The sequence below is a fragment of the Macrobrachium nipponense genome, chromosome 1 (genome assembly GCF_015104395.2).
Source record: "Macrobrachium nipponense isolate FS-2020 chromosome 1, ASM1510439v2, whole genome shotgun sequence".
In the NCBI taxonomy this organism is placed as follows: Eukaryota; Metazoa; Arthropoda; class Malacostraca; order Decapoda; family Palaemonidae; genus Macrobrachium; species Macrobrachium nipponense.
In genome coordinates, this window is record NC_087200.1 from 34,600,774 (window position 1) to 34,613,275 (window position 12,502).

Sequence of the window (12,502 nt, forward strand, 5' to 3'; positions counted from 1 at the left end):
ATTAAAGTTCAAAATATAAAAAGAAAATCATCTTCATCGTTTCATGTCCTGCTGTTCTTCATTTCTCTGAAGTGGAAATGAGAAGGAAAGCAGGTGGAAATGAGGTTCAGAAATTGGGCACCATCCAGCAGGAGATCGATTCAGTCTATCCGTGATAGTGTCCCTGGTGGTAGGATGAGTACTGGTTGTAGACTGGCCTGGAAATAGACATATTTGTCAAAGGATTAGAACTTATTTGAAATTATTCAATAATAATAAAAGTGAAACTTTGCATTCATATATAATTTGAAATGATAATGTGCTTAAAACACAAATAAAAGAGAAACAGGAACTTCTTCTATTTACCCATATCCAGAATGTCCGTATCCATAAGAACCGTGTCCGTGTCCGTATCCGTGGCCGTATGACCCGTATCCGAAACTGGGATAAGCAGCAGCCACGTATACTAGGGCCAGCAGGGCAAAAACGAGGACCTTTTGAGAGAGAAACATTTTCTATTAGTGTTCAGCTCTTCCTTTCATTGAAGGTTTTTCGGTAAAAGTAGAATATGATAATATACTAGAATGTTCTGAAAGTCTACCAAACTGACTGAAATGCTTTTTCATTTGAAACAGTTGCTAGGCAGCTGAAAGACTGAGTTTACATTTAGCCATTAAGTGACACAATTCCTCTATTTCATGTCTCAAGTGACTTGAGATCAATAATGTAATAGATTTTCAAACACTATTATGAGAAAAATAATGAGGGACGCATTTGATCATTCTAATTTTTTTTGTTTAAAATATATAAGGGGGTAAAAGTTTCCATTTTATGGTATTCAAATTAAGTGAAAGTGCAGATAAACTAAATGGAAGCTAACTAAAATAACTAAGCATTTTTTAGATGAAAAAGAGTACTGTTTTTTTAACTAAATTTCGTAACAGACCTTCCTGCGGGCAAGACTGACAGCCATGCAATAAAATAAACAATAGATGACGATACTTACAATAGTTTTGCTTGCGAACATGATTACTGCTGCGAATTGACTCCTGGCTGCTTCTTCGCTTCTGTAGCGTTCTGTGTCGAGGAACGGAGACCATAGCCAATATATATTCAGAAAGCATCAGCTACCAGTTACCTATTACGCTTTTTGAAACATAAAGACACAGAGAAAATATAATGTGGAAGCTATGTAGTTTGATTTGTCGATATAAGTGTAATACAACCTTTGAAGTGATAAAGACGTATCACTGTACTGTTGAGGTATATTCAGAGTTTAACTTAAAATTCTAAATAGTTAATGGCATCTATTAGGGGATTCACCGCTTGATGCTACCGAAAGCGGCATGGGACTCTTTCTTTTTTTGTTTTAGGCTATCCAACGAAAAAAAATACCCGGAATTCCCTAGTCCTTTCCTATTATAGCAATCGTATTTGAACGTTTTTTCTCAGATCACGTTGACTCAGGAGTAAGACGAACTGACTGTCTAATGATATGCAGGTTATTTTTTTCCAATCACAATGATGTAATTTTAGGAAAATCAATCAGCAGAGATAATTAATAGGTTAATAGTCAAAAGGAGGCCATTTGCAGTATTAGGTTTGGCATAGAAGGCAAGTCATTCAGTTACTGATGCTGGCAAACGTGTGGCCTGAAAAATCTGTATTGAAAGATAAAGCTTAGAGAGGGTCTGAAGATATTAAAGATTAATTACAGTTTTCAGAATCTGAAAACGTCTGAAGTATTGTTCACAGGAGAGAATTTAACTTGGAATCATTAAAATGATTCCAAGTTAAAATATCGGAAATCCATCTGAAAATATCAAGTCACTTTTTATTATTAAGTAAAATAATTCATAAATGTTGACATGAAGTTAGGAATCATTACTTGTGTGTGTGTGTGTGTGTGTGTGTGTGTGTGTGTGTGTAGTGTTTTCCTATTATGATTTGCAGGAAAATCGCTTCTTGTATTTGAAGTTGAAAATTTAATTAAACTGGCAAAAAAATTGAACCTTCAAATAAGATTTCATGTTTTCAATCCAGCAGTAATTTGAAAGTCTGAGTTCTGGAACGATTTGAGGCTTAGAATTGCTTCCCTGGATCCCAGAATCTCAGACAAGGATAGAGTCTCTACAGGGGCTTTGTTTCACTTTTTTGGGTTTTGTGTACAGTCCACCACAGGCTTATGAGTACCTGACCTATAAGCACTTTTATTTGTGTTGATCCTTATTATTAGGAATAGGTCAGGAGACAGGATACTTCAAAAGCAAAGGAGTTAGTACCTTTGAATTGTTCGTTTTCTGTAAAAGTAAGCTATTGAGGTGGCTTTGTCTGTCCAACCTCACTTGTTCTGTCCTCCCTCAGATCTTAAAAACTACTGAGGCTAGAGGGCTGCAAGTTGTTATGTTGATCATCCACCAGCCAATCATCAAACATATCAGGTAGGTGCCCTCTAGCTTCAGTAGTTTGTATCTTATTTAAGGTTAAAGTTTTCCATGATTGTTCGTCTGGCAACGTTATAGGACATGCCACCACCAGACCGTAGCTGAAGTTTCATCGTCTACAACTCATGTGGCATAATACGCTCTACAGAAAACTCGATTGCGCCGAAATATCTTCAACGCATTTTTTACTTGTTTATTGTTAATCAAGTAAAAAATGTCATTCTGTCTTGGAGGAAATGATTTGCTAATTAGATTAAACCAGAAACCTCTGCCTTATCCTTGCTTTGTTCTCTCATATCTGTTATTTCTTGACTCCTTTCTGTTCTCACAGCTGATTTGTCTGAGGTGCCCAGGTGGAGACAGTCGTTGAGTCTCCTCTGGTCCCCTCATTGATTGAGGGAATCCTGCAGTCACAAATGAATCACTTTGACGATGAAGGTAACATTTCTTTATTCTTCTCTGCAACGGAGAGCTCTCGGTAGTCTTACCGTGCAGAGGTGAGAGATATTTGATAGTTTAATGATTGAATCTGATCAACTAGCGGATAACTACTAATCTCTTATGCTCCTTTTTCTCTGTAAAAGAAATAGCTATCGATAACTCGCCACTGGGATGCAATTATTAATGATGGAGTTGATTCACCATACGGTTTTCCACCTAGCCAAGAACCACCATAGTAAACTAATAGCTAGATCCGCACTTTACTGCTCGGGCAACAGTGGAGCAGTGGGATTTTACGGAACACCGTAAATCACCCCGAATCGAACATACTACTTACCGGCGTTCTGGTTACAGACATGACCACTTGATCATGGTGTGTCTTTATATATGAACTCACATACTAGTAGGCACATATATGTGTGTGTGAATATGTATGTGTGTGTGCTTTTTGTGGGTTTGTTTACAAGGCGATGAGTATGAAGGGAAAAATATATAAGTTGCTCAACGCGTTTTCAAAGCCTTCACTAAACAATGCTGTTCCAGAAAGATCCAAGTAGTTGAACATTGAACAAAATGCAGTTTGTTAAACAAAAGCGAAACCACCTTTGCAGTTATGTTATTTCTTCCTTGCCACTAACGAGGCCTTGAGGCAAGTAGGTTTAGAAGCTATTGTTTTACCTTTTAAACGTACAACAGATCATTGAAGTCAAGAGTTCTGGTTGTGCATATATATGTGTGTGAGTTTGTATGCGTTTGATTTTAAATAGTAGAAAAGGTAAAAACGTGATGATTATACGAACATGGGTACAATCACGAAGGAAAAGTTAAACAATTGAGATGCTAACTACTTTTGCCTCATTGCCAAGGCATTGTCACAGCAACTCATTGGCAAAGTGTTGAGTTTCACGTAGTTCTTAATTGAAATTAACTTTATGAACTTCTTTCGATACTAAAAAAAGCGGTAGTTTTGAGTCGCATATTAATGACATTAGTAAAATAGCATTCAAATGAGCTTTGATTAAACAAATAGCAGTATATATTTATGTACGTCTTCGCTCTAATTAGCTGAGGTAATATAATGGTTCTTTAAGGTCGATAATAATTTAAAACAGCCCCAGGAACTCACTCTCGCCCTCTTTCTCTTTAAGCAACAAAAACAGATATCTTGTTAACATGAAAACATATTTGTAAATGATGTTCAGAAAAAAATAAAACACGACAATTAAGAAAAAAAAAACATAAACTGTTTCTCTAACAGAATATTATAACTAAGAAAATGATCTGTGAAAAGCAATGGATTACAAAGTCAATGCTTATTTCAAATCCGCAATATAAATAGACATATGAGGCGTCCAGCGCTAAAACCCACACTCACCACATTTAAAAAAAAAAAAAAAAAAAAAAAAATAAAAAAAAAAAAAAAAAAAAACCTTAAATTTGTAAATTTAAAAAGGCCATAACTCTTGTATTTTTCAAGATATTTTCTTCAGGTTTCAATTTTTGGAATGTTTAGGACCCCAAAAATATGTTATATATGAAAAAAATTAGACTGTGCACAATTTGATTGACTGATTGATTGTAAAATTGATGAACAAAATTAATGCTTAAGTTTACGAAAGTACAGATTATATAATGCAAAATTGAGCCTTATTCTCATCATCAAAATATACACTCAATTACACCATTCGAAAGAGGAAACGAAGGGGATTCCAGATGTACGATAAAATGCATTTCTCAACTTTGTGGCGAGTGTGGATTTTAGCACTCACTGGGCGCCTCATATTTTTTTATAGAAATTATGAATTAAGGTTCAAAATAGAGCAAATAATCTTCATCATTTCACATCCTGATTATTTTCATTTCTCTGAAGTGGAAATGAGAAGGAAAGCAGGTGGAAATGTTCAGAAATTAGGCACCATCCCAGCAGGAGATCGATTCAGTCTATCCGTGATAGTGTCCCTGGTGGTGGGATGAGTACTGGTTGTACACTGGCCTGGAAATAAATGTGTATGCCATGGAGAAAGATTAGAACTAATTCGAGATATTGAATGGTAAATAAAAAATTAAACTTTCCATTCATGATAGAATTTTTTATTGTAAGTATTTAATGAATAAACAAAAGATAGAGAGGAATTTCATCCATTTACCCATATCCAGAATGTCCGTATCCATATGAACTGTGACGGCCGTTTCCGTATATGGACTGTGCCTTGGCCGTATGACCCGTATCCGAAACTGGGATAAGAATCGGCCACGTATGCTAGGGCCAACATGGCAATAACGAGGACCTTTGAGAAATTTTAAAAAAATATGCATTGATATTCAGCTTTTCACTTCATTAATTCAGGTAACATTTTTCATCTGAAGTAGTATTACATTGTAGTTTAGAAAGTTCTGAAATAATTTTAAAATTTACATTTGAAACAGTTGCTAGAGTTGCCTGCGCATCGGTTTTACAAAGAGCATTTATTGGAACCTCCCTCTGATTCATGCTGTCTGAAAGTGACTGAAGACTGATGATAAGCCCGATTTCCAAACATGCTTATTAATACAAGAAATAGTGGTGGAACTTTTGATGATACCAACAATTTAGAGACGAGATGATGTGGTCAAGATAACAGAGTGAAAGAGCAGGTCATCTGAAGAGTTCGTAAATACTTCCACATTCCCAAGATAATATAAGCGAGTATCAATGTTTCTTGTTTTTCTTAGACTAATTTTAGTAACATAGGTCTTACTACATTCAAGAAGGACTACCATGAAAAAATTACGAATAGATAATGTTACTTACAATAGCCTTGGTAGCGAACATGATTACAGCTGTAAATTATGTATCTGCCTCAATCGCTTGTCGCGTTGTATCGAGGAACGGGGACCACGGCCTATTATAGTACAGAGGTTGCCAACCGGTGGTCCATGAGTAAATTTTGATGGTCCGCAGAAAAATTGGGACATTTAAAAATTTTTTTTTTATCCTTTCTTAATCCTCTTTAGGCAACCCTGATACAAATTGCACAGAAGACAAACAGCCCAGTGTTGTCAATTTAGCCATTTTAATGCTAGATTTAGCATTTTATGGCGATTTAGCATTGAGAATTTGGATCCAGCATTTAGCAGGAAAAAAACAGCATTAAATAACTAACAGCATTATTAAATACAATAAATTAAACATTACAAATATGAATTTATCCTAATGTAGTATACATAAAAAAACATCAAATAAATGCATTCACTTTTTTTATTCGTATTAGCGGTCCGGCAAAGTTAAAATTATACGTTTAGTGGTTCATGAACTTCGAAAGTTGGCGACCGCTGTCCTAGTAATTATGTATTCGGAAAGCAGAGGCTGCCAGTTGCCAACTATGATTTTAATTCACAATTAAATTAGGAAAATATATTATTTAAACTAAATAATCTTAAAGGGTCATTGCAGGTCAATATGCACTTTGAAATAATCAAAGTAATTGCCTTTGAATATAATTTTGCATTACCAAAAATCAAAAAATCTATTGGCACCCGTCAGGGGATTCACCGTTTTGTTACTACCGAAAGCGTTAACGGTCACTTTCTGGATTGTTTTAGGCCTATCCAGAGAAAAATTACCCAGAATTCCCGAGTGTTTTCATCCTATAGCGATCGTATTTGAACTCTCTCTCTCTCTCTCTCTCTCTCTCTCTCTCAAATCATTTTATCTCAAGGCGGATTTGATCTCTTACATGTGTAGATTGACTTTATGCCTTTTTCCACTTTAGAATAGAACCTGATCAATCGAGCCGCTTTTCTCAGATATCCACCAATGCGCCAGCTATGGTCAGGCTGGAATCATGACCACTTGCTTTTAGTGTGCGCTCCTCTTCATTGTGGAGTTTCTTTCTTTCTTTCTTTTTTAACATCATTTACAAATATGTTTTCATGTTCTCAAGATATTTGTTTTTATTCTTTAAATAGAAAAAGGGCGAGAGTGAGTTCCTGAGGCTGTTTTAAATGATTATCCATGAACGCACACAAAGGAATTGATCGATTGATTTGTTGGTTCTTACTGGCGTTGCAACGACAAGGTTATTGACGCCGACTCACAGGAATTACACATACACACACACACACACACACACACCACACACACGCCACACACACACACATATATATATATATATATATATATATATATATATATATATATCTTTGTGTCTCTTAATAACTACGATGTCTCTTACTTTTTCAACTTACCAGCACTTTTTATTTTGGCATTTCTTTTTCACAAAAAGGATATGCAAACAACTACTAGTACCACTGCTATGAGCAGTGTTTGACCAAACATAAGAAAAGAAATGACGCCTTAAAAATGACATGGAAACTGGCATATAATTCCGAGCAACTACTACGTGCAAATGTAATGGCATCAAAAATGAACAATGCAAAATAACATCATGATGCCGCAGTGAAGGAAATACCTACGAGTACTACATGTAGGTACACGATATAGTAGAGTTCCGTAGTCTGACCCAGTCACCACCGCTCCCTGGACCACTCGTCTGTTTTCGCTCCATAAGAAATGAATGGAGACGAATTTGAAACGGCCAGAAAATCGTTAGTAGAGAAAAGTTAGCATAGAGACTCATATTTTGATTGAGAAAAATACAAACTTATACAACAGTATGTACAAAGTACTTGTTGGTTATAAAAAATAAATTAAATGGCAACTAAGCAGCATATTTTATATATCATTATATAAATACTTATTTTTCTTAATCAAATTATAAGTGTCTGAGTGCTAGCTTCCCTACATTAACGATTTCATTGGCCATTCAAATTCCGGCCTTTTAATTTCTTATGAAGATCAATCTTTGTTGTGGGCTAGGCGCCGGGCGATTACTTGAACTCCGACGTTATAGTCAGGATTAAGAATGTATCGTTCTTTGCATTTCAGATGAAAATTTCGTTGATGTTGAAACACGAAACGACTAATCGTGCATGTTTTTTTTGTTTTTTTTTTCTTTTTGCCAAGTAGGTCCTGAGCTGACCAATCGTCCTCTCGTTAAATACAAAGTAATGGTAAAAATGATCAGAATAGTAGGCCTACAGTGCGAAAAGGTTATGAAAGGGAGTAGGGAGGGGAATTTCGCATGCTGTGCATATCCCGACAATGCCTTAATGAACGTTAACCGGAGAAAGGAGGAAGGCGCTTCCTGAACATTTTTTCCTACTGTCTCTTCATTGAAATTCGGAACGACGTTACGGGTCCGAGGCATTCTCACGTGCTATCTATCTCCGGTTTGTTTCGAGGCTTTCCTGAGAGTGGATTCGATGACGCTCAAAACACTGTCAATAAAACCTTCACAATTTAGTCAGATTTTATGATGAAGATATGTGTTTGACGTTCTTCATTTGACACAGTTGTTTCGACATCCTTCACAGACGCACACAGTGAAGTGACTGGACTGCTTAATGACAGAGTGAGATCCGCAAGCGTACATTAATAGTACTATCTGCAGAGCAGCAGCAGTACCCGGTGGAAATGGTAGTATTAGTAAAGGCTCTGAATAATGCCAAGGGTCTTGTTCACTACAGATTTACGAGATCCAAACTCATCACATTGTTGAATTGAGTAGATTTCGTGCATTTTAAGAATAATAAATATTCGGAAAACGAGTCCATTACACATGTATGTCAAAAGATGGGTTATTTCCTTTTAAAAGTAATGGCACAGTTAGATTGCATTCCCGCAAAGAACTGGGGATATAACGAACGCATATGTCCCTGCAGTCATTACCGTAAAAGAATGACAGCTATCACAGAGCATTCATTAAAATACCAATGCAGAAGTATTGAATTAGCTCAAAAGCAATCATTCAATTTCTGATGATCGATTGGTTTTCCATTACAAAGAGGAGCAGTGGAAGTGCTCCATTCATCGTCAAAACCAACAAAATTCATTCATGACTGATGATATCTAAAGATCTGGTGAACGTTCTAGATGTGTGTGGGACAAAGTTGCACTAATTAATCTTCGTCTAGACGGCTAGACCAAAGTAAAGTAAAAAAATCAACAACATATGGAAGGATGGCACACCTAACGTTAAAAAGGGCGACAGAACAGAAGCTTCAGAAAACAGGGCAAAGCCGGGCGTTGCAGACGACTGAAGTAAAAATGATGATATTGACAGTGAAAAGCCGCGGGAATAATATAATTCCCAGCATAACGGGCAAAGAGAACATGAATGCCAACTGTCATTAGTATTCACGATCAGGGGTCCACGCCAGGTAAGGTTGTGCCATTGTAATTACGGCCTGATTGCAATCGCTACGATAGCGTGAAGTGTACTTGAGTCGGATCTTCTGGTGAGACTTTTCCCCTTTTTACATACCACTGACAAAAAAGAGGCACACCTCTATATTCAATTGGCATTTTATATTGCTGGTTCTTCACACAGCAATGCTGTGTCAAATGGGGTAACATATTGTCGTAAACCCTCGGCTCCCTAAACGGGCTTCGGGAAGGGGGCATTCTCTCTCCATACCTGTTTAATACGTACACACATGCCCTAAATGCCTAACGGAACTCACTCCCAATCTGGTGCACTGTCTTCGAAGCCACTATTACGCCGACGATGTGGCTCTTATTTCCCCATCAGTGAAATGTCTCCAACGACCCTTGGGCACTTGTAGTGGAATTTGATATCCTGCGTATAACGAAACCAAGACCCAGTGCATGTCGCTACTCCCGAGATCGCTTAAGAATATTGCAGAACCACAAATTTTCATTGGTAATCATCGGCTGGAATTCGTGCACGAATTTCCGTATTTGGGTCACTTTATCACGGACGACCTAAAAGATAAGGCAGACATTGAACAGAGGCGTCGTAAACTATGTGCAACAGGCAACATGATTGCAAGGAAGTTTGCCTTCTGTCACTTAGACATGACTGTTCTTCCGCTCGTATTGCTACAGGATCTATGGGTGTTCCCTTTGGACTAACTATACCCGAGAGACCATGAGGCGTATCGCTTTTGTTCACAGTGACATTCTGAGACGCCTCACAAACACTCCTCGCTACCACTCCACCACACACATGTTCACAGAACATGTGTGGACAATTTAAAAATAATTGTAAGTCGAAAATATCTAGTCTGATCTCCCGACTGAGAAACAGCAGCAATTCGCTCATGCAAATAATCCTGAGCAGTGAGGCAAGAAGATCTACTTGTAAATTGTGGGAAAGCTGGAAAAATGAGGCGTTTGTTCCCTAAATGACTTAATCTCTGTCTTTGCAAAGTGTCACCTGCAGAATCTGTCATTATTATTATATTTCTACGGTTACTGTTATTACTGGTATTTTACTTTTTTATTATTACTGCAGATATTATCTATTTAAGAGTTTTTCTACATTCAATTTTCACATTTAGCCCTATGGACCTAACAACTGTAATCGCATTAGCCCCAAGGTCTCTAGCAGGAATTTAATTATATATAACCTGTTCACTAATTTATAAATTTTAAGTTTTTTTTTTTATTAATTCTCAACATCAGTACTGTTATTACCATTATGATTACTATCTTTTAAACTACTTCAGTAACTGTATGGCTATTGCCGATTATTCTTTTTTTATCATGCTAACTCGTATTTAGATTGTGTATGTTACTGTACTTTGTATACTCCATGTATATGGCCTGGAGCTGAAAATAAAATGATTATTGTTATTACTACTACTATTATTATTATTATCCTTTTTTTTTTTCTCTCTCTCTCTATCACAGTCCTCCAATTCGACTGGGTGGTATTTATAGTGTGGGGTTCCGGGTTGCATCCTGCCTCCTTAGGAGTCCATCACTTTTCTTACTATGTGTGCCGTTTCTAGGATCACACTCTTCTGCATGAGTCCTGGAGCTCCTTCAGCCTCTAGTTTTTCTAGATTCCTTTTCAGGGATCTTGGGATCGTGCCTAGTGCTCCTATGATTATGGGTACGATTTCCACTGGCATATCCCATATCCTTCTTATCTCTATTTTCAGATCTTGATACTTATCCATTTTTTCCCTCTCTTTCTCTTCAACTCTGGTGTCCCATGGTATTGCGACATCAATGAGTGATACTTTCTTCTTGACTTTGTCAATCAACGTCACGTCTGGTCTGTTTGCATGTATCACCCTATCCGTTCTGATACCATTGTCCCAGAGGATCTTTGCGTGATCGTTTTCTATCACTCCTTCAGGTTGGTGCTCGTACCACTTATTACTGCAAGGTAGCTGATGTTTCTTGCACAGGCTCCAGTGGAGGGCTTTTGCCACTGAATCATGCCTCTTTTTGTACTGGTTCTGTGCAAGTGCCGGGCATTCGCTTGCTATGTGGTTTATGGTTTCATTTTTCGTATTGCACTTCCTACATATGGGAGAGATGTTATTTCCATCTATCGTTCTTTGAACATATCTGGTTCTTAGGGCCTGATCTTGTGCCGCTGTTATCATTCCTTCAGTTTCCTTCTTTAGCTCTCCCCTCTGTAGGCATTGCCATGTGTCATCGCTGGCTAGTTCTTTAGTGTCTCATGTATTGTCCGAGCATTGGTTTGTTGTGCCAGTCCTCTGTTCTGTCTGTCATTCTCCTGTCTCTGTATATTTCTGGGTCTTCGTCTACTTTTATTAGTCCTTTTTCCCATGCACTCTTTAGTCACTCGTCTTCATTGGTTTTCAGATATTACCCCAGTGCTCTGTTCTCGATGTTGACGCAGTCCTCTATACTTAGTAGTCCTCTCCCTCCTTCCTTTCGTGTTATGTATAGTCTGTCCGTATTTGCTCTTGGGTGTAGTGCTTTGTGTATTGTCATATGTTTCCTGGTTTTCTGATCTATGCTGCGGAGTTCTGCCTTTGTCCATTCCACTATTCCTGCGCTGTATCTGATTACTGGCACTGCCCATGTGTTTATGGCTTTTATCATATTTCCGGCGTTGAGTTTGACTTGAGTATCGCCTTGAGTCTCTGGATATATTCTTTCCTGATCGTGTCCTTCATCTCTTGGTGTTTTATATCCCCTCCTTCCATTATTCCCAGGTATTTGTATCCTGTCTCCTCTATGTGTTTGATGTTGCTCCCATCTGGTAGCTTTATCCCTTCAGTTCTCGTTTACTTTGTTCCTTTTTTGTATGTAATATTGTTATTATTATTATTATTATTATTATTATTATTAATTCTTATTATTATTATTAAACAAACAATCAATCACATGAGTCAATGAAAGTAAATCCACAGTATGACTGTTTGATTGTGCTTTTTAAATTATATAGAGCAGAAAGTTTTTGGTGACCTGCACGGTCCACCTTGTTAAGGAGGACCGTTGCAGGTCATCGAAAGCTTTCTGCTTTATATATATTAGAAAATAACAAAATCAACTTATTCTACTGTGGATTTACCATTATTTTATTATTATTGTTTATTATTATTATTATTATTATTATTATTATTATTATTATTATTATTATTATTATTATTATTATTATTGCAGTGCTGACTAGAATTTCCTACTTGCAGTATAGGTGAAAGGTTACCGTGTACTGACACTATGTAAAATATCCATTCTTTGGAGTTTTTAGCTTCATTGGAAGGCACGTAGTAAGCACTCCTTGTCAGGAACTATAAGCTTGAGTGAA

General features: G+C 37.1%; 1 long non-coding RNA gene across 1 annotated transcript; it reads right to left on the minus strand.

Annotated features, from left to right (window-relative positions):
- Positions 1 to 6: 6 nt before the first annotated feature.
- On the minus strand, positions 7 to 1,049 carry LOC135220128 (uncharacterized). The gene is made up of 3 exons (XR_010315584.1): positions 986 to 1,049; positions 346 to 473; positions 7 to 197 (listed from the first exon to the last, which is right to left on the minus strand). It is a non-coding gene; the product is annotated as an uncharacterized LOC135220128 (long non-coding RNA).
- Positions 1,050 to 12,502: the final 11,453 nt, after the last annotated feature.